Here is a 19424-nt window from a genome sequence, read left to right as displayed (position 1 = left end):
AGGTAGAAATACCATCATAAGATTCTGTACTTTTTCTAGGAAGTTAATCTTCCTTGGGCTAGACTGGAGGTTTTCTTGCCTTAGTTCTTTCCTACCAGTGCCCACACTGAACCGAGATGTAAAATACTTTAAATCAATAAAAAATTCCGGCCCTTGGCCTATTACCTATCAAACAAAAAAAAAAAAAAAAAAATGAAAAGAGGGTTTATATAGACACCCCAATAAAAAGCAATTGCTCAAATTGATCCAAGATCAATGACCAAGATTAAAACATTAAACACTAAACAAGGCAAGCTACAATAGTTATCCAAAACAAACCAATGAGAAATAAACAACTACTAAATCTAGCTTTCTTCTAGAAGTGGGCGTCCCTTATCCTTTTCTTTGGCAGAAAATTCAATGAACCTGGTCACAATAGGGTCGAGCTCCTCCATTGGGACACTTGGCAAAATGTCAATCTTGTATTCCATTAGATCCATCTCATCTTCACATGTGGCAAAAGTGGTTATCCAATCTATTTCTAGTTTTCAAAAACCATCCTCAATGGACAAAAATGAGGACGCCTTGCCAAAATGTTGCATCTGGATGGGATTTGTAGAAGTGAAGAAGTTGCTCTGAACTTTGTTTTTCAAGTTCTCTACATTCATGTCCTTGTCTTGGACTACTTGGATTGTTTTTTGTTTTCTTCCTCTTTCCTTAGCCTTTCCTTGATGGCCTTGATTGAATCATCTAACTCTTGGACTTCCTGTTCCTTTGTAGCAAGACCTAAGTCCACAGTCATTAGCTTGTAATCTTCAGGAGTGATGTCCTCTTTTGTTTTGTCAATTTTTGGAATGGCCACCTGTATTGAACGAAATCCTGTGTCATCCCTATGGATTAAGAAATATTTCTTTGCCTTCTTCTTTTCTTGAAGTCTTCGAGGTCCACATGGCCAAGGTTGGTATCTCCAACCTTCTTCCATTTTGTCACAATCTTGGACTCCAATTATGGTCCTTTGTTATTGAACTTTATTTGCACCTTTCTGAAATCCCTCCTTGAGTCAACATCTACCACCTGAAAAATATGAAAAATTTCCAAGTTAAAAAAAATAGGGGGTTTGATGTTTGTTTCCAGCCTAGAGTGCAAAGTTTGATGGAATTTCAAAGGATAATTCTGATTTAACTTATGATATTCTAGAAATTCTAACTAAAAATCAGACTTAATCCTTTGAAATTCTAGAAATTGTAACTAAAAATCAGACTTAGTGAAATTTTGGAAATTGAAATTAAGTCTGATTGTGAAATTTTAGACTCCAAATCTGTAAAAAGCAAGGCCTTGAGTAAAATTTACAGAATATGAAGTGAAAGTTCTCTTGCAAATCTAGAAAATTAGGAATTCTATCTGAAAATTTGTCTTGAAGTCAAAAAGAAATTGGAATTTTGAATGAAAATCTGCCTTCAATCCTTAGTTAACCTGGGAGTTTTGATGAAATTTCTTAAATTGCTTTAAGGAATCACTTTCAACTTTATCTCCAAGCGTAGAAATTGGCCTGAGTTCTCCTTGAAATTGCCTTGCACCTGCAATTTACTTCGAAATTTTCCTTGAAGTTTGAAAGAAATTATTTTCTGAGCTTCAACTTTCAGCCTTGAGAAGTGACATGAGAAAATGAAATGCCAATGATCATGCTTATAAAGAAGGCGAACTCTTGCTTTGTTTTATTTTCTTGTGTTTTATTGGAAACAAATCTGGTCTTGTTTTGAACACCAAATCGAACCTTCTCATATTAGCGAACCTCATGTCTTGATTTGAATTTTCACATTCATTAAGACTTAGCCAATTTTGTTTATCCACCTTGGGCGGACTAGCTTCTTGTTTGAGGAATTTATACCAAGGAAGGTCAGACTTGCTACTTGTTCAAGGAATTTCCATGTTGCTAGGGGCAAACTTTGCTTGAGATCATGGATTTTCTTCCATGCACAGGGCAGACTTCATCAATTCACGGAATCCATGCTAAGGAAGGGCGGACTTGGTGTTTGGACAAGAATTTTCCCATGCCTAGGGAAGACTTTGCTTGTGGACAAGGAATTCTATCATTCCTAGGTGGACTTCATGCTTGGGCAAGGATTTTTTTTCATCATTCCTATGTGGACTTGGTACTTGGTTGGGATATTCTTTCACTTGGGGTGGACTTAGAATCACAAGAAGGAATTTCCATGCAAGGGAGGGTGGACTTGGCTTGCAATCAAGGAATTTCTTCATGTCTAGAGTGAACTTTGCTTGGAAACAAGAAAGTTTTTTCATTCCTAGAGCGGACTTCACTTGGAAACAAGGAATTTTCTTCATTCCTAGAGTGGACTTTGCTTGGAACTAACGATTCTTGGCCCAAACTTCATACTTAGCCATTTTCTTATGATCTTCCATTAGCATTTCTGACATTATCCTCTAAATTCAAAGGTGGTTCCATATATGGTTCGTTCTGGATGAATTCTCTTCGCTTGACATTTTTTCTGACTCGGTGACTACCTATGATCCCAGGAAAATCAAAAAAGAAACTTTCTATTTTTAGAAAAAGAAAAACAAAAAAGTAGATTCCCAAATTAGCCCCAAAATGCCAAAAAATGAAAAAGCAAAAAGCAAAACAAGCAACTTTCCCAAAAAATAGGAAGTTGTCAGAATTAATCCTGGAAAATTGCGTTTTTACTCCTTCAACCTGTCTGGACTCTGATCACATCTGTAGCATCAAAACGTTCTTTTAATCATTCTTTCTCCTTATTGATTTGATGACTCCTCTGAATTTGAAGAACTTGACTCATTTTCAAAGGTGATAGACCAGAGACAAAACCTAAGACACCAAAATACTAACCTAAAAGGTGAAAACAAAGGGGAGACCCATTTGCAATGGGGCAATGTGTGAGAACATCACAGCAGGTTCTTAAATTAATGAAAGATCACATCAAGAACAAAAAGCTTATGCAATTGGATGCCACAAGGTCTGCTACTAATTTTCTAGCATTGCATAGCATTTCTAGTTTATTAACTCCCTTGAAGCAAATGTTTGTGATTCAAGCATGGCTAGACTTGTCATATTGAAATAAGGCTAATGGAGAAAGATTGCAAAAACAATTTTTGATGATGTCTTTGTCAAGGGGGCTTTAGATATTGTCAAGATAACTTCAAACTTTAATTTAAATTTTGGATTGAATCTTTTATTTTTAAACATTAAATTATTTAATTTCATTGTAAGTTCTAACTTTAATTTTTTGTGCTCCGTTAGTATTGGAGCCATTAGTGAGGGTTTTGCGCTTGGTGGGTCAGGAGAAAATTTCCTGCTCCTTTTGAAACCTTTCCTTAGCATTTTTAACTTTGCACTATTATATTTGCAAAAAAGAACAAAATTCTTCCATCTTTGAAAACTTGACAATAACTTAACCTTCTTCTCACTTCTTAATGAATTGTCCTTCATTTTATTGCATTTGTGAGCAAATTTCCATGTAATGCTTACTTTTGGGTGAAGTTGCATGTGACACTTGCAATTCCGCTATCTTACATATTGTTAAGAAAATTTTCCTCATGATTTCTCGCTCTTTCATCATCCTATCAAATTCCAAGACTTGAAGATCTCATTCATGGATTTTACACTTTGATTTCCTCCTGGACTAACAAGACATTTCTACCTTCTAAAAGCTACGAGACCAAAACTACTTCCAAGCTAACAAAACTAAGCTAAGCTAAACTAGCAAGAAAGAAAGAAAAAGAGGGGTCCCCATTTGCAATGAGGCGTGTGTGTTTACAACACAACACATCCCTTTCAAAATGACAAATAATCCTTTTTGGTATAATTTGGTTAGTGCATTGATAGTTGCTAGAAAAGTCTACAAGGCGCATTCTAGCCTAGACTTGAGTGGAAGGTTAGTTTAGTTGATTTAATTTTTTTGATAACTTATGTTGAGTTTTAAAATTTAGACTAAATTTATGTTATTTTATTTACAATAATTTAAGTTATTTTTCTTTAAAATTTATAATCGTGTACTTAATTTAACTTCGTATTTGTAGGTTTCTCGTGAGTGCAATTGATAGGGCAAAAGAAGTGGTGCAAAAACAAAGAAATGATTGGAAAAAAATATGGCTGGACTATTCTTTATGATGGGTGGACGGATAGGAATAACCACAACATAATTAATTTTTTGGTTGCTTGCAAAAGTAATGTGGTTTTCTTGAAGTCAGTGGATGCCTCCAACAAAGTAAAAAATGCAAAAAATTTGGCTCTAATGTTGGAGCAAGTTAGGTGGGAGTTGAAAATGTGGTGCAAATAATAACTGGTAATGCAACAACATATGTGGTGGTTGGTAGAATCCTCCAAGAGAAATACAACACAATTTTTTGGACACCTTGTGTAACACATGTCCTTGACCTTCTTTTGGAGAACATAGGCAAACTTAATTGGGTGATACCAGTTGTAAAGGATGCAAGGAGGATCACAAAATATATCTACAATCACCCTTGGGTTCTTCACTTGATAAGAGAGAACACCCGAGGGAAAGAGTTGGTAAGATAGGGTGTCACAAGGTTTTCAACGATTTCCTTAACGTTGCAAAGCATTCTTGGCTCATTGAGGGCTTTGAAACAAATGTTTAAGAGTCAAACTTATTCAAATAATCCTGAAGGAGAAAGTGTTGCATGCATAGTCTTTGACAACCTATTTGCACAACGAGCTACAATTACTGTGAAGGTAACTTCAAAAGTTCAAATTTCAATTCAAATTGAATATTCATTTTTTTTAATTCAAGCCTTTCATTATAAATGTGTAACATTAATCTTTTTGTATTTTTAAATTGTAGGTGTTAGAGCCCTTGGTTAGAGTTCTCCACTTGGTAGATGGGGAAAAAGAACTAATGGGGTATCTTTATGAGGCCATGGATAGCATCAAAGTGTCTATCAAAAATTATTACAAGGGGAGCCACCTCAAATTTGATCCCATATGGGAAATTATTGATAGGAAATGGAACAATCAACTCCACCAACCCATCTATGCAGCAAGATACTTCCTCAACCCTCATTGTTTCTACTCGAATTCCTCCTTGGATCCTAGTGGAGAGGTTATGTAGGGCCTAACTTCATGCACTAAGAGGTTGACACCCGATGTTGAGGTGCGAGAACTCATTGTGGCTAGAGTAGATGATTATATGGAAAAAAAGGGTAAGCTCTTCTCTTTAGATTTGGCTAAGAGAGGAAGAACCACTCAAATACCAAGTATAAAATTTGGAGTCTTTCACATGCATCTTACAAGATACAAATTTACAATTTTACAACTATTGATAATTTGATAAAATATGTTTTGACTTTTCTTTCTAACTCTTCAATATTTTATTTTGTGTAGTCTTAGTGGAGAAATTGGGGTGGAAATGCCCCAAATCTACAAAGATTTTCCCTTCGCGTCTTATGCTAACCTTGTAGTTCATCCAGCTATGAGCACAATTGGAGCTTGTTCAAGGCCATCCACATGAGGAAGAGGAATAAATTAGCTCAAAAATACCTCAATGACCTTGTCTTTGTGCAATATAATCTTTGGTTGCGCATAAGGAAGGTAGAGGAAACATCAGCCTCAATTGGTCCAATTGATTTGGATGATATAGATCCTTACAATGATTGGACAACGCGAGAGCAGCCTCCATTGTTTACCAATGATGAGATCTATGATTTGGAGAGGCAAGCAATGGAGGAGTGGGGTGCATTTGGATTCAAATTGAATGAGATTGAGGAGGATGGGGAGGTTGACAATGATGAGGAGTCACTGCCAGTGCCAGCAACATCTACATCCAGGATGAAGCTCAAGCCATAGCCTATCATGCCAAGCGAGGCGGCACAACAACAATGGACTCATAGGACTAGAGCTACCTCTCCCCTAGTTTTTACTAGAGCTGGGAAGAGGAAGATGTAAATTGTTTTGATGTTTAATTTTAGTTTTATAAAGACAATTTGCTATTTTCATTTTGTTTCAAACTATCAGACATCAACATTCCACATGACGATGCCATTTTGTACCCAGTTTGCATTTAAATCAATCAAATATAACGGGAATCAACTTATTTCTGTTATGTAATCATTTATTGACTCATTGGATGCATCTTCCCATTGAATTTTGCGAAAACAAATGTGTTTCTGATGAAATTTAAGCAATTTTTTAACTTGCCGAGTTTTTTGCCATGTTTTTGCCAAGTCGCATTTTCGAGCCTTGCCGAGTTTTTGCTAAGTCCGAGTTTTTCAACTTTGGGATAAACCATGTCAAAGTGCAGGCACCTTTGCTATCTCCAAAATATAGGTGGAACTTTTCTTTACTCAAGCAAAGGAGAAACTTTTATTCACTTGAGATAAGAGGAATTTTAGGTGGAAAAACCATGTGGTAAAACCATTCTTGCCACACACTCCTTAACTTATTGCCATGTTTTAAGAGTTGATGTTTGCCCTCTCGGGTAAACGGTTAAATGCAGAAAGTAAATGCACAGAACATAATGGAAATACATTAATTAACCAGTCTCTATATTAATTCAACAGTCCATGTACATCATGTGCTTATAACATTACATTTGACACGACTAACATGATCCTCCTTCGAAGAAAAGGTACACAATATATAATACCCGAAGGGGCGCGACACAACCGTCGCGACTCCAACTACCTACCCGTCGGCTAACTAACTGACCGCCGTAACTCATTATTACCGACGACAACATAAACATAATATGACAACATAACATAATGATTATTCTCGTCAACATCATCCCCCCCAAGAAAAGAAGTCGACTCTGACGACTTAATACAAAATAGAGATGAACGGCAGGAACTACTGACGCCAGTCGGGCCCGGATCTTATACACTTGCTGCGTCCTCGCCTGAAAACCCTTTTCTGCTACCATCCGATGCTCAAGTGCGGATTTCACCAATATTGCTTCCTTTGCCATCACAGTCCTCCTGTGCCTAACCCAAACTTGTCTGCAAAACATGTTTTTCAGTCTCAGCTTCCACCAACTGCTACTCAATTGATACTATCTCCCTAGCCAATTTGTCCTCGATAGCCACCCGTGCTGCTCTCCCGGCATCCAACTCCTGGGTACGCTGAACTAAGTCTCACGAGACTATTGCCTCCAACCTGGTGGTCAGCTCCTCCTGAGCCCTCTGTGCATCCACCAAGACAACCTCACGTCCAGCCGAGACATACTCCGAGTTCCTCAAAGCGTACCTATCATGCCTGGAGGTGGCCACAATCCGCTGGCACAAATGCTAGGAGACACCTCAAATCCTCCATCACACTCCCCAAAGGCTAAAAACTGAACTGAATAACTCCCTGGTGTCATACAACTGCGCGGACCTGCAATGCCTTCCCTCAAACTCTGTTTGTTCCCAACCTCCAAATCCGTCTCCCTCTACGGCTTATGGCTTCCCTGCCAATGCTTAGCTGCGGGCACAACACTTCCCGTGGTCTTCTGTAGCTCAAAATAAACTGGGGGTCGAGGGGCAGCGCCCCAGCGGGGTCTGGGGCAGCGCCCCCGCAGGGTCGAGGGGCAGCGCCCCTCGCGGGGTCCTGGGGCAGCGCCCCCGCCGCCAACACCAATTTACAACCTTCAGAACCCCACAAAAGTCCATGGCGCGCATCATTTCAGTGATATTTTAAGATGCCAAAAAACTCTTCTTTTCCAGTGTCCTGGCTTCAAACTCCAGCGAATCATTTTAAATCTGGCCGTCGTCTTTTTTTTTTTCTTTTTTTTTTCTTTTTTTTTTTTTTTGGCACTGTAATTTCCCCGATGGCATCCCGGCCATACAACCTTCCTGTACGGTCAACACAGCACTGGCACCTCCGATCATGCGATCAACACCCTCCACCGTACGACTGTGTTTGTTTGTGTGGGGGCTGAGTTTATGTCTTTGTGCTCCGCGACAGCAGTGGTTTCCACCGCACGGTGGTGGACGTCCCACCATACGATGGTTCCACCGTCGGTGTTGCCACCGCACGATGGTTCCACCGCCGGTGGCCGCACCGTCGGTGTTGCCACTGCACGGTGGTTCCACCGCCGGTGTTGCCACCGCACGGTGGTTCCACCGCCGGTGTTGCCACCGCACGGTGGTTCCACCGTCGGTGTTGCCACCGCACGGTGGTTCCACCGCCGGTGGCCGCACCGTCGGTGTTGCCACCGCACGGTGGTTCCACCGTCGGTGTTGCCACCGCACGGTGGTGCTACCGTACGGTGGTTCCACCGTGGCTGCTTTTTTTTTTCGTACGGTCAGCTGACCCGTACGGCCATACGATTTTTTTTTTTTTTTTTTTTTTGGCTCTTTTTTTCTTTTTTCTTTTTTTTCTGCTAGAGAGTCTTCTGCTGAGGTCCCCTGTCTTTGAGATCGCCCTTCATCCTTCTCAGTTTTCCTTGCCCAAGGGTTTCCTATTGTGGTCCTGTGCCTCTTGAGTCGCCTGCCTCGCCTCTCAAGTCCCCTTCCATCTGCTCAGGTCCCCCTTTGGGCTCTCGGGTGTCCGTCCGGCCTCTCGGGTCCCCTGCGCGCTTCGCGTGGTAGGGTTTCAATTTGTACCCGTTGGTGGCAAGTCTATTTTCCATGGCCATTCGAAGACCTGGAACCACAAATTCTACAGGGACCACGACCTCCTTCCCGTACATAAGAAGAAGAAGAATAATAAAGATTTTGAAGACTACAGTCTTCCACACAGGGTTCCAATCGTTGCCAACACTCTTCGGATTCTCTACGTCGCCAGGGTTTGGGGCGTCTCCCTTCCAATATTCTTTGTATTCTGGCAGGTACACCTCTGTTGGTTGCTCTGGTTCCTCTACTTTGAGCCTATAGCTTTGGAACATTTCGTAATCCTCCATTTGCCAGTGGAAGAGCCCATTAAGTGAGCATACCTCATCTTCAGAACATCCCTCCAATTCGAGCACCCCTTCACTGTTCGGCTCCATCGCGTTCTTGCCCTTGCTTTCATCGGGACCCCCTTCCCCTTTATTAGAGTCCTCTGAGTCTGAGTCGGAAGAGGCGAGCTCTTCGCCAACATCTTGGGTGTGTAGGTCAATGGTATATTTCCGCCCTCCCTTCTCCATGGAAAGTGTATTTTTCTTCCAGTTGTGGTTTACCCTCGCGTTGATCAACCACGCTCTCCCCAGGATGGCGTCATAGCCTTTCTTCTTCGAGGGAATAACCACGAAATCTAACAAGAATGGTTGCGTACCAATTGTCACTTGCTGGGCCATCAACAGGCCGAGTGGCTTAATGCCGTGTTGGTCCGCTCCCACCAGGTTGAATGTGGGTGGCCATAGGGTGGGCTTCCCCAACCGCTTCCATGTTTCTTCTGGTAGTACATTCACCCCAGATCCACCGTCCACAATGGTGTCCTTCAGAATGGTCCCACAGATACCCATTTCTACCACAGCTGGGTGTCTACCACTGCTCACGGCTAGTAACATCGGGTCAGTCGAAGGGCTGACGGAAACCTCCACCTGTGGTGTACTCTTCAAAGCGGTGGCAGGAACCCCTACCTGTGGTGCACTCGACGATGCGGTGGCGGGAACCCCTACCTGTGGTGCACTCGACGATGCGGTGGCGGGAACCCCTACCTGTGGTGCACTCGACGATGCGGTGGCGGGAACCCCTACCTGTGGTGCACTCGACGACGCGGTGGTGGGAACCCCTACCTGTGGTGTACTCGATAATGCAGTGTTTTGCACATTGGTGAGGATGGCAGTCCTCAATTGTGGCATAGAGTCTAGAAGGTCTTTTACCTTTATCGGCACCTCTATCTGCAAGATTTGCCCAATGATGTTATTTTCCGCTTCCGTACGGGATGATGTACTCGCCACCTCGTTGTCCCGTCGTTCGGTCGTCATCTCACATTCAATATTAGCCTTTGCCTCCCGTAATCTCTCCTTCTCCGCACGGGGGTCGGGATAAGTGGCTTTTTTCGTCTGGGCGCGGGTGATCGCCAGTACTTCTATCTCACGAGTCTTCTCAGCCTTCTCAATGTTGAGGAGATTAACCCCTGCCTGCGGGCAATTTGCGTCCTCATGGTCACCTGGCCCACACCAACAGCAGAGGTGCTGAGGGGTGGCTTCCTTCGTGCAATCACGGGCGAAGTGCCCCCACTGATTACAGGCCCTACATTGGATAATTGGCCGGCCCTTGGCGTCATACTGGATACGGCTTCCATTATTGTTATTGTTGCTATTCCTTCCGCCGCCGCGTCTGTTGTCCCGGTATCCTCCAGATGATGCCGTTGTGTTAGTATGTTGGCCGGTACCCGCTGGTGCGGATGTTGTGGCCTGCTCCGTGAACAACACCTGGTTCGTGCTTCGGGTTTTCATATTGTATGGGCACTCCTTGGTGGAGTGTCCCATCACTTGGCAAATCTCACAGAATGCCTTCTTGGGGCAAGTACCCCTTGTGTGTCCGTCACTCCTACAGTCTGTACACCACACTTCATTTTCTTCCGTCTTACTTGTACTCCCTTTCATGGCTTTGAATTCTTTCAACATTCGTTCCATGTCCTTCTGGAGCGCATGTACCTTTTTACCAGCCTCGTCATCGTTGCTGCTTTCTTGTGAAGAGTCATCATCCTCGGATGAGGATTTATTACTTTTCTTCTTCTTTGATGTTTTGTGTTCGCTTCCAGGTCCATCGCCCTATTATAAGCGTCGTCATATGACGTTGGGGGTACAATTTTCATCTTCCTCCGTAGGGAGGATTTCAACCCTTCAACGAACCATCGTTTCTTCAATCCATCTGCGGGTTGGCTTTCCATTTTACCCAAGAGTTCTTTCAGCCTCCGACTGTATGCCCGTACTGTCTCCCTGGTACCTTGTTTGGTACTATATATTTTCGTTACAATTTCATTGTCATCACGGAGCAACCGAAACTCCCCCGTGAATTCCTTCTGAAGATTGGCCCACGTGGCCACTTTTTGCTTGTCCACATTGGAGTACCAATCTATGGCAACTCCTCGTAACGTGGCTGGAAACTGCTGTACCCAGTCATCTTGGTCTGTAACTCCGTTGGCGGACCAAATGGTTTCACATGTACGACAGTGCCGTAAGGGGTCTTCCTTGCCCTCCCCTGTGAACTTTGGCAATTTTTGTTTACTCGCCATCCCACCGCTGGGTCTCGCTCCTCTAATTCCTTGTGTGCTTGTACCTGGTGATCCTCCGCCTCCTGCAACTGAACCTCCACTCGTGGGTCCTCCGGAAAAAGTTGCTGACACCGAACCAACCAAATTGCCTCCCGTACGGTACCCTTGTGCTCCCTCGGCACCTTCGGTCGTACCGTCACCTTCCGGTGTCTCCCTCCGGTTGTCCTCTGAAATGGACAAATTCTTTAGGAAGTCTCTGGTAGCATCGATCAGGTTTAGACTTCGCCTTGTTTGTTCCACCAACTCTTCACGGCTTCTTACCCTACGGTGGTATTCTGGCGAACTGTAGAGTTCTCCTTCGGCACCCTCCGTGACTCCTTCTGGCAGCCCTACAACAGTGTAGACAGTGTAGTTCTCTCCGTCTATCTCTGCCTCTGCAACCTCCGTGACACCTCCTGGGTTCCCTTCAAGCAACCCCTCGGCCGGTCGTCCCTCGGCAAGCTGCCTTAGCCTACGCCTTCGTTCTATCTGCTGTCTGAGATTCAACGCGGTTTGTGCCACTTCCCATTCGTCACTCTGTATCTTTTTATTTTTGTCCTTATTTAGTCTATTGGGCATAAGTCAAAGGTTCAATTTCGTCCTGGCCTGGCGCCATCTTGTTCCGTTTCCCGTCGGCTGTTCTCTTCATAGCGTTGCAGGATTTGTTGTCGTCGCTCTTCCTGGGCAATCTCCTCCAGGCGGGTCTGTTGTGCCAACGATGCCTGTGCAAGCAACCGGGGGAGGTGGTTCATCAACCGGTTTACTACCGGGCTAACCTCCAGCGCTGTCCACACGGTACTTGGTGAGATTTCTGCCTCCGCCGCTTCTCGTCGAACGTATGTCTGAATAGCTACCTGGAGCAAAATTGAAAATTCTCGCGTTGCCGTGTCTTCTCCTGTGTAAAGTTCTGTCCGCGCGTCGTCGGCCTCCGGGTTTACTTCACCAACGGGTAGGCCCATTGTGTCTGTGCGCCATCCGTGTCTTCCGTTCCCGAGTTCGTCTAGGCAACGGCACCAAATGTTTGCCCTCTCGGGTAAACGGTTAAATGCAGAAAGTAAATGCACAGAACATAATGGAAATACATTAATTAGCTAGTCTCTATATTAATTCAACAATCCATGTACATCATGTGCTTATAACATTACATTTGACACGACTAACATGATCCTCCTTCGAAGAAAAGGTACACAATATATAATACCCGAAGGGGCGCGACACAACCGTCGCGACTCCAACTACCTACCCGTCGGCTAACTAACTGACCGCCGTAACTCATTATTACCGACGACAACATAAACATAATATGACAACATAACATAATGATTATTCCCGTCAACAGTTGAAATCATTGAAATTAGCTAAAATGAACTAATTATTTGGTATTAAATATCATACTATAAATGTAAATCATTGTATAAAAAAAATGTCCTCTCCCTCTTGGTCATTTGTAAATGTGAAAAAGCGAAATGGTATAATTATTTTATGTGAAGTAGCTAATTCTAATCCTTATGTCTTATTGATTTTATGTTCAAATTTGAATGTCAAAAGTCTTAATATGTTTGTTAACATGTATTAATCTCTCTTCCTTATCTCTCTTGCACTTTAACGAGTCTTAGATCAGGCATTTATAAGTAACTAGGTTTATGAAAGGAAAAAGCTTGAGTTTTGTTATTCATTTATAATCAGCTAGAATAGTTAATAACATTTAATTTTAACTATCCTTATATTAGATGTTCAATTAAGTATGTTTATTTTTGGACTATGCCTCAGAGGCATATTTCCATATCGAGTCACATAAAGATCTTGGGGGGCGAATGTCATGACCCCTCCTTGTGTCATGTCCCCTCACTGATCATTATATATATAAAGCCTAATTGAAATAATTATTTAAAATTCATTAATTATTATTAATTACCAATGCATGATTATTTGGAATTTATTAAACATTATTATTAATATTTATTATTAATAATATTCTTATCAAAATAAATTACATAAACATAATAAACAGATTATTAGTCACATTCACATTAACATTGCATATTCATTAAATATTACATAATATTAATATTCTTATTTACACAGTAATTATAAGGCAGAAATAATGTTAATAAGACAGAGATGATGTATGATAAAATATTAATAAACAATGATTTAGATTTGAAAGTAAACACATAGTGGCAGACCAGATCTGATGCAATGTCAGATCTGTCTGCCTTTGCATCAATTACATAGACCACACATGAATTTAAAGACAGCAATTTGCTAACACGTTTGACAAAGGAAGAAAACAAAGAAACTAGGAATTTGTTTGTGTCAAATAAAGAACACTTGGGTTGAAGCCACGTAATACATAGCAATCAGTTAATATGCTTTGGTAAATGATATTCATGATGACTAATGAACATGACGAAACTATTGACAATGATTACCATATTTATGCAGTGGTTAGTTGTTATTAAAAGGCAAAACTGACACAAGGAAAGAGTGCGATCTTGAGGAGTAAATTAATAACTCCCAACATATGCGATTTGGTTATAGTTAGCCTTCTAAAAAGGGCGATTTAGAAGGAATACCGTAAACAAATAGGAAGGTATGTCTTTTCAAATTAAGTGTCTATTCAAAAGAATGTGATCTTTCGATGTAAAAGTATATATAAGAGAAAACAAAGGAATTCAATAGGAGAGGGAATTCAGAATGGAATGATAAGAATGCTTATTATAATTGGTGATCACGCAAGAAGATGAATCGTATTATATTGCTGGCAACATTTATGAACTAAATACTAATTTATAGAATATTAGATCTGAACTCATTTAGGAATAAGGAAACCTTATATGGTCTAATGTGCGTATATATATATATATGATGTTTTGATCAGAAAAATAATAATATTAGATTGAAAAATCAGAAAGAATTCTTAAATAAACATTAAAAAGAATACGTATATACTATTCATTTTTGTCACTACTGTCCGTATTTAAGAAGATGGGATTGAGTTGTTTCCAAAGAGAGGCAGTCTAAATCAAAGCAATAGGTTAAGTCCCAAGATAGGGTGGAGGGCACATAGGATAGGAAAAGATCGGAGTTACAGCTGCGTAGACAGAGGAAAGAATAAAGGGAGGAAATAGCAGAGGTGCCACAGGGACGTATATGTGTGTGGATGTGTGTGCCACACACACATATAAATATACGTGTAGTTTTTAATAGTTATATCATTATTATTAAAATGTGAAGTTACAGAATTATGACATGATTATTATAATATGTATGTACAAAATTATGTCATCATTATTACAATGTTGTATGTTACAAAATTTTAGCATAATGTTGTATGTCACAAGATTATAATTTAAGAAATAATGATAATATGGATTATAATGATATTGATAATATGAGTTGTTATGAAATGTTGTATATCAATGAATGGCAATAATATGATTATATGATGGAGGCTATTGGGAGGAAATCCCCGTAGCCTCATTCAGGGATTATGATAATCCCTGGTAGGCAGTATATACTGAGTATCTATATGCATATATGTTATGGCTTGGTTGACAAAGTTCATCCAAGAAGAGACAGATCTGGTCGGTCCTCTCTGGTAGACTTGGATGATGAGATGCATCATCCAAGGCAAGGAATTGATCATATATGATGGTCTTCCTTGGTATGGCTTGGGTGTAAGAAATTACATCCAAGACAGGAATCAAATTAACCTTCGATTTCTTGGATGGCTTGGGTGTAAGAAACTACAACCAAGACAGGAATCGAATTAACCTTTGATTTCTGGTATGGCTTGGGTGTAAGAAATTACATCCAAGACAGGAATCGAATTAACTTTCGATTTCCTGGTATGGCTTGGAACCAAGATGGGTTCCAAGAAGGCGAGCTTCAGAGCCGCCCAAGGACATGTCCCAATACTGCACTCATATCCTTTTTATTAAATAAGTATTGAGATTAGTGTTAATTAAGTAATTGAAGTTTAATTGCAAATTAGATTAGTTATATATATATATATTTGTTGTATTCTAACAATCTGTTTTGCAGGGCAATGATCTCTAACTAGTAGGGACATTACAGCGAAAACCTCATGAAAGTCATTCCCCTTGGGAATCATACTCAATGAGGATTCTCCTCTCCTAAGATTCTTCCATCTTGTAGGGTATGCAAAAAAGGGATTGTGCAAACCCCTACATTTTCTTTTTACTTTCCTTTCCTTTCCTTGCACATTTCCAACACATTACTCCCACTTGTGTTCAATATCATGTAGTGATGTAGGTGGCAATTATACATAGACACAAATGTCGCATTACCTTGGATAGTGCCTTTAATGTTTTCAAAACAAAATTATAGTGCCTTTAATGTTTTCAAAACAAAATTACAAAAAAAAAATCTTGCCCTTTTGTGTTTTATCCACATGGATTTTTAGGCTTTACATAAGCAAAAATGATAAGAGGGGTTAAGATGGTTTTTGTTGATCAAAATACGAAAGGGAGATACTACTTGTTAGTATCTTGTGCTGGTAAGCTATCAACATCATGTAATGTCCCAAACTAAAAAAAAATTTAATTTTTCACTTTCACAAAGAGCAAGCATGAAAACTTAACACTTATTGGTCACCCAATCCCAATGTGGGCAAGATGAGAGCATGCGATAAAAGGGTTAGAATGATATTATATTCAAATTCTTGTTAGTGGCAAGATGCACAACTCAATATTTCAAACCTTAACAATATTTGGAAGTAAAGATTTGATTAATCTAGCAGCAAGCCTTCCAAATAATTGCATACTAATACCGAAAATTAATGAACTAGTTCTAGTGGCAAGCCTTCCAAAACAAATTACAAACTCTATTAAATCTGGTGATGAACCGCAGAGATGAACACAATATAAATTTGTAGTTACAATAATAATTTTAGCAGCAAGACTTGCAACACAATACAAGATTCTATCTAGTGAAAAACTACACAATTTTTAATAAAGATCTTTTAAATCAATAAGTACTTCTCCAATAATCAACTAAATAATAGAAGTTTAGCAATGATCAATTACTGCACAACAAATTCCAATGCCATGTAATACCAAGCTACTACTTTCCTAAGATTCAAAGCGTTGCCTTAAACGGTACGCTGCATACCATAGTTGTATAGCAGGCTGAATACTATTTAATAACAGCTCTATAAAATTCAAAATCCCTTAAGCTTTGTAAGGCAATAATAATCAAACATTCAAAGCATATAAAATGTTACCTCCCAAATGAAACGCACCATTATTGCTTGGTATGGTAACCTTTAACCCTTTAAATAAGTATGGTTGGATAATAACAAGCAGCGGCTCCTTTTTTTTCAAGATATTAATAGTTGTGAACAGACTAATAGGGTATGGAAATACCCACAACTTCAATCACTTCCCTTCAAAAAGAGTATGACAGTCTTGACAAATAAAGGCTGTGATTAGAACTTTTAGAAGTTACTGCTATCATAGGAATGGTATGGCCAGCCAAGAAATGGCCAAAATAATATTAAATATTTAACACCAGTCACCAAATAAAATGTTTTTTTTCACCATCAAAATATATATAATATTTGAAATCATACAATGATTTAAAATATGAAATTCACTCATACAAGTTCAAAAATTACCAAACTGGAACAAAAAAACAACTAGAAATCTTCAAGATTCTCAAACAAACTGAAATTGAATATAGATTGTAATCTTCAGCACATCTACAATCCTTAAGTGGAATCACCGTAAATGGACCAGAGGATTTTCATCCTCCATGCTGAAGAGTAAACCAAAAGGATTTCCATCCTATCAAGTGTAGAGATGAACAAAATGCTCAAACTTTGAAATAAGATTTGATTTTGTAAAATGGTAAACCTCTTCAATGCTCAACTCTTCTCTTAAGCAGCTGAAGGAATCATTAAATTATTTTCTTTTTTTTCCAAAACATTTTATGTAAGTATCTAGAAAGTATCTTTTAAAAAAAATCACTAATACATCAAGTTACTTTTTTAACAACTTACCTTAAATTATAAAACTATTTCCCTTATAACACCTCAATAGCATAGGTTAATTAAAATAATAGGCTAAAGCGTTTTCAAAAGTCGCCTGAAAAAGGGGATATAATGCATCACCTAATTTGTACTTGAAATTTTTCTTGTAACTAGTGAAAATATACGAAAAAAAAAAGAAAAATAGTCATTTGCTTCAATAAAAAGGCCATGAAGATTATTCAACTATTTCTAACAATTTAGATTAAGACAGACATATACAATGAAGTGCCCAGGTATATAATCCCTAACACTATGGAATAGAGATTTTTCTTGAAAAATCTTATGGAGGCTAAAGTTATTGATTTTATATCTGGTAGCTCTTTATTCAATGTGTTTATTGATATCTCTTGGCCTTTCGCGCAGTGTATTTCGACATCAGAATTCTTTGAATGTGTATAAAATATTTCAAATGTTCAAAATTTTCATTTGTAAATCTTGTTTATAATTTCCTGATATAATTGTATATATACAATATTTTAGTATTGACATTTCCCTGTATCATTATATTGTTTTTCATAAAGTTATTACATATTATAAAAACTATGCCTTGTATTGAGACAAATACATATTAAAAATATTCATCCATCCTCTTTGATTGTGTATTAAACATTTCAAATATTTGAATTTTAATCTATGAATGATTTTGTTGGTATTATGGATGTGTTGCATTGGTTTTGTCATTGATGTCAACACTTATCAACACTTATCCTTTTGGAGATCTTTGATTATGTTGAACTGGCACATTATGTTCACCAGCAAGTTCAGTGACTTATGCACAGTCACCGGTATTTGGTTCACCGGCAGGTTATATTGTTCACCGGCACTGAGGATGACTTGTTATCATCTGGAGATCACTTGGTTATGTCGAAGACATGGTATGGACACTTGGTTTTGGTATTTTGGTTATTGGTCTAATCAAGATGACATATTTGCTGTTACCGGCATGCATTATCTATTCTAGATCAGCACGACACGTTATGGAGATGATTTAATCAATTGGATATTATTGTAATTGTATTGAGCTGACATGATGCATCGCATCTTGACTTGTTGTAATTGATTTTATTGTAATATTCTTAATTAGCCGACCTACACATTTGGTCTTAGGTTTTGGTATATATGTAAGATCTCATTTGTGAGATGATGTAACAAGGTAGAAGAAAGATATAGAACAGAGAGAAGGTATACGGTTATGGTATTGTAACATGGTATGTGCGAATATAGAAGATCATATGAGCAGACCATAGAGAAGGTGATTATCAGAGCTTAACCAGTACTGAATCCAACATTGGAGATGCTACTTTGAGCAGTACATTATCATTGGATTTAATCATCCAATTGTAGTCAGTGTGACTCCTATTTTGTGATTGAGCAGTGAGCTCTAGGCAGTTGGCCTTTCTGCATGTGCAGACCCCATTTGCATACACATACTATCTGCAGTAGTATCATCTGATTGTGGGTAAGGTTTCCCACTGTGGTTTTTCCCCTTACAGGGTTTCCACGTACAAATCTTTGTGTTATGTGTTGTGGATGTTGTTTCTCTTTCTGTTTCATGCATTAAGTTCCACCGGTATTAATACTAACTGTTAACCGGCATTATCTTTGGTTTACCGGTATTATGTATCAAGTTTGATTAAGTTATATTTGGGTTGAAATTAATAGACAACTAATTCACCCCCCCCCCTCTCAGTTGCCTCCGGGTCCTAACAGATTTTTATAAGATTGTGCTTGGCATTTCCCAATACAATTGTATCCTTCTTTAAAAAGTTGTCTCATATTACGGAAACCATGCATTTTACCCAGACAAATGCTTTGCAAAACATGATCATCTGACCTCTTTTTGTCTAGATCAGGGCCATTTTTGTTATTTTTGAACTAAAGTTTGGACAAAAAGAGATACCTTCCCTCTAACATGACTAAACAATGAGGGTGATTCCCAAACTGCTCTCCTAATCAGCATGCACAAATCACTCTAGTGCCAAATAAACTTTGATGGCAATATTAAACTTGAAATGGCAAATGCAGAATTGAAAAATTTTCTTCAAGACCTTCTTGATCACTTAAGCTATATTACTACACGGTTATGTTGCAAGAAGTCATCCAAAGCTTAATAAATATACAGAAATTAGATATAAGAATTGAGGAATAGTTCATATGAATTACTAAGTCAACAGAATTCATCATGTTAATTCATTGGCACAATATAACAAAAAGTGAGTCAACATACTAGAATGG

The 19424-nt window shown here is 39.2% G+C and overlaps 1 protein-coding gene across 3 annotated transcripts in view; it reads right to left on the bottom strand.

Moving 5' to 3' along the window:
- Positions 1-19424, bottom strand: part of LOC131029696 (protein SEEDLING PLASTID DEVELOPMENT 1) — a 287280-nt gene that overhangs the window by 198254 nt on the left and 69602 nt on the right. The window lies entirely within an intron of this gene.

This window comes from Cryptomeria japonica, chromosome 9 (assembly GCF_030272615.1).
Source record: "Cryptomeria japonica chromosome 9, Sugi_1.0, whole genome shotgun sequence".
NCBI classification, from domain to species: Eukaryota; Viridiplantae; Streptophyta; class Pinopsida; order Cupressales; family Cupressaceae; genus Cryptomeria; species Cryptomeria japonica.
Note: the sequence above shows the minus strand (reverse complement) of the source record. Positions and strands in the feature narration are given on the sequence as shown.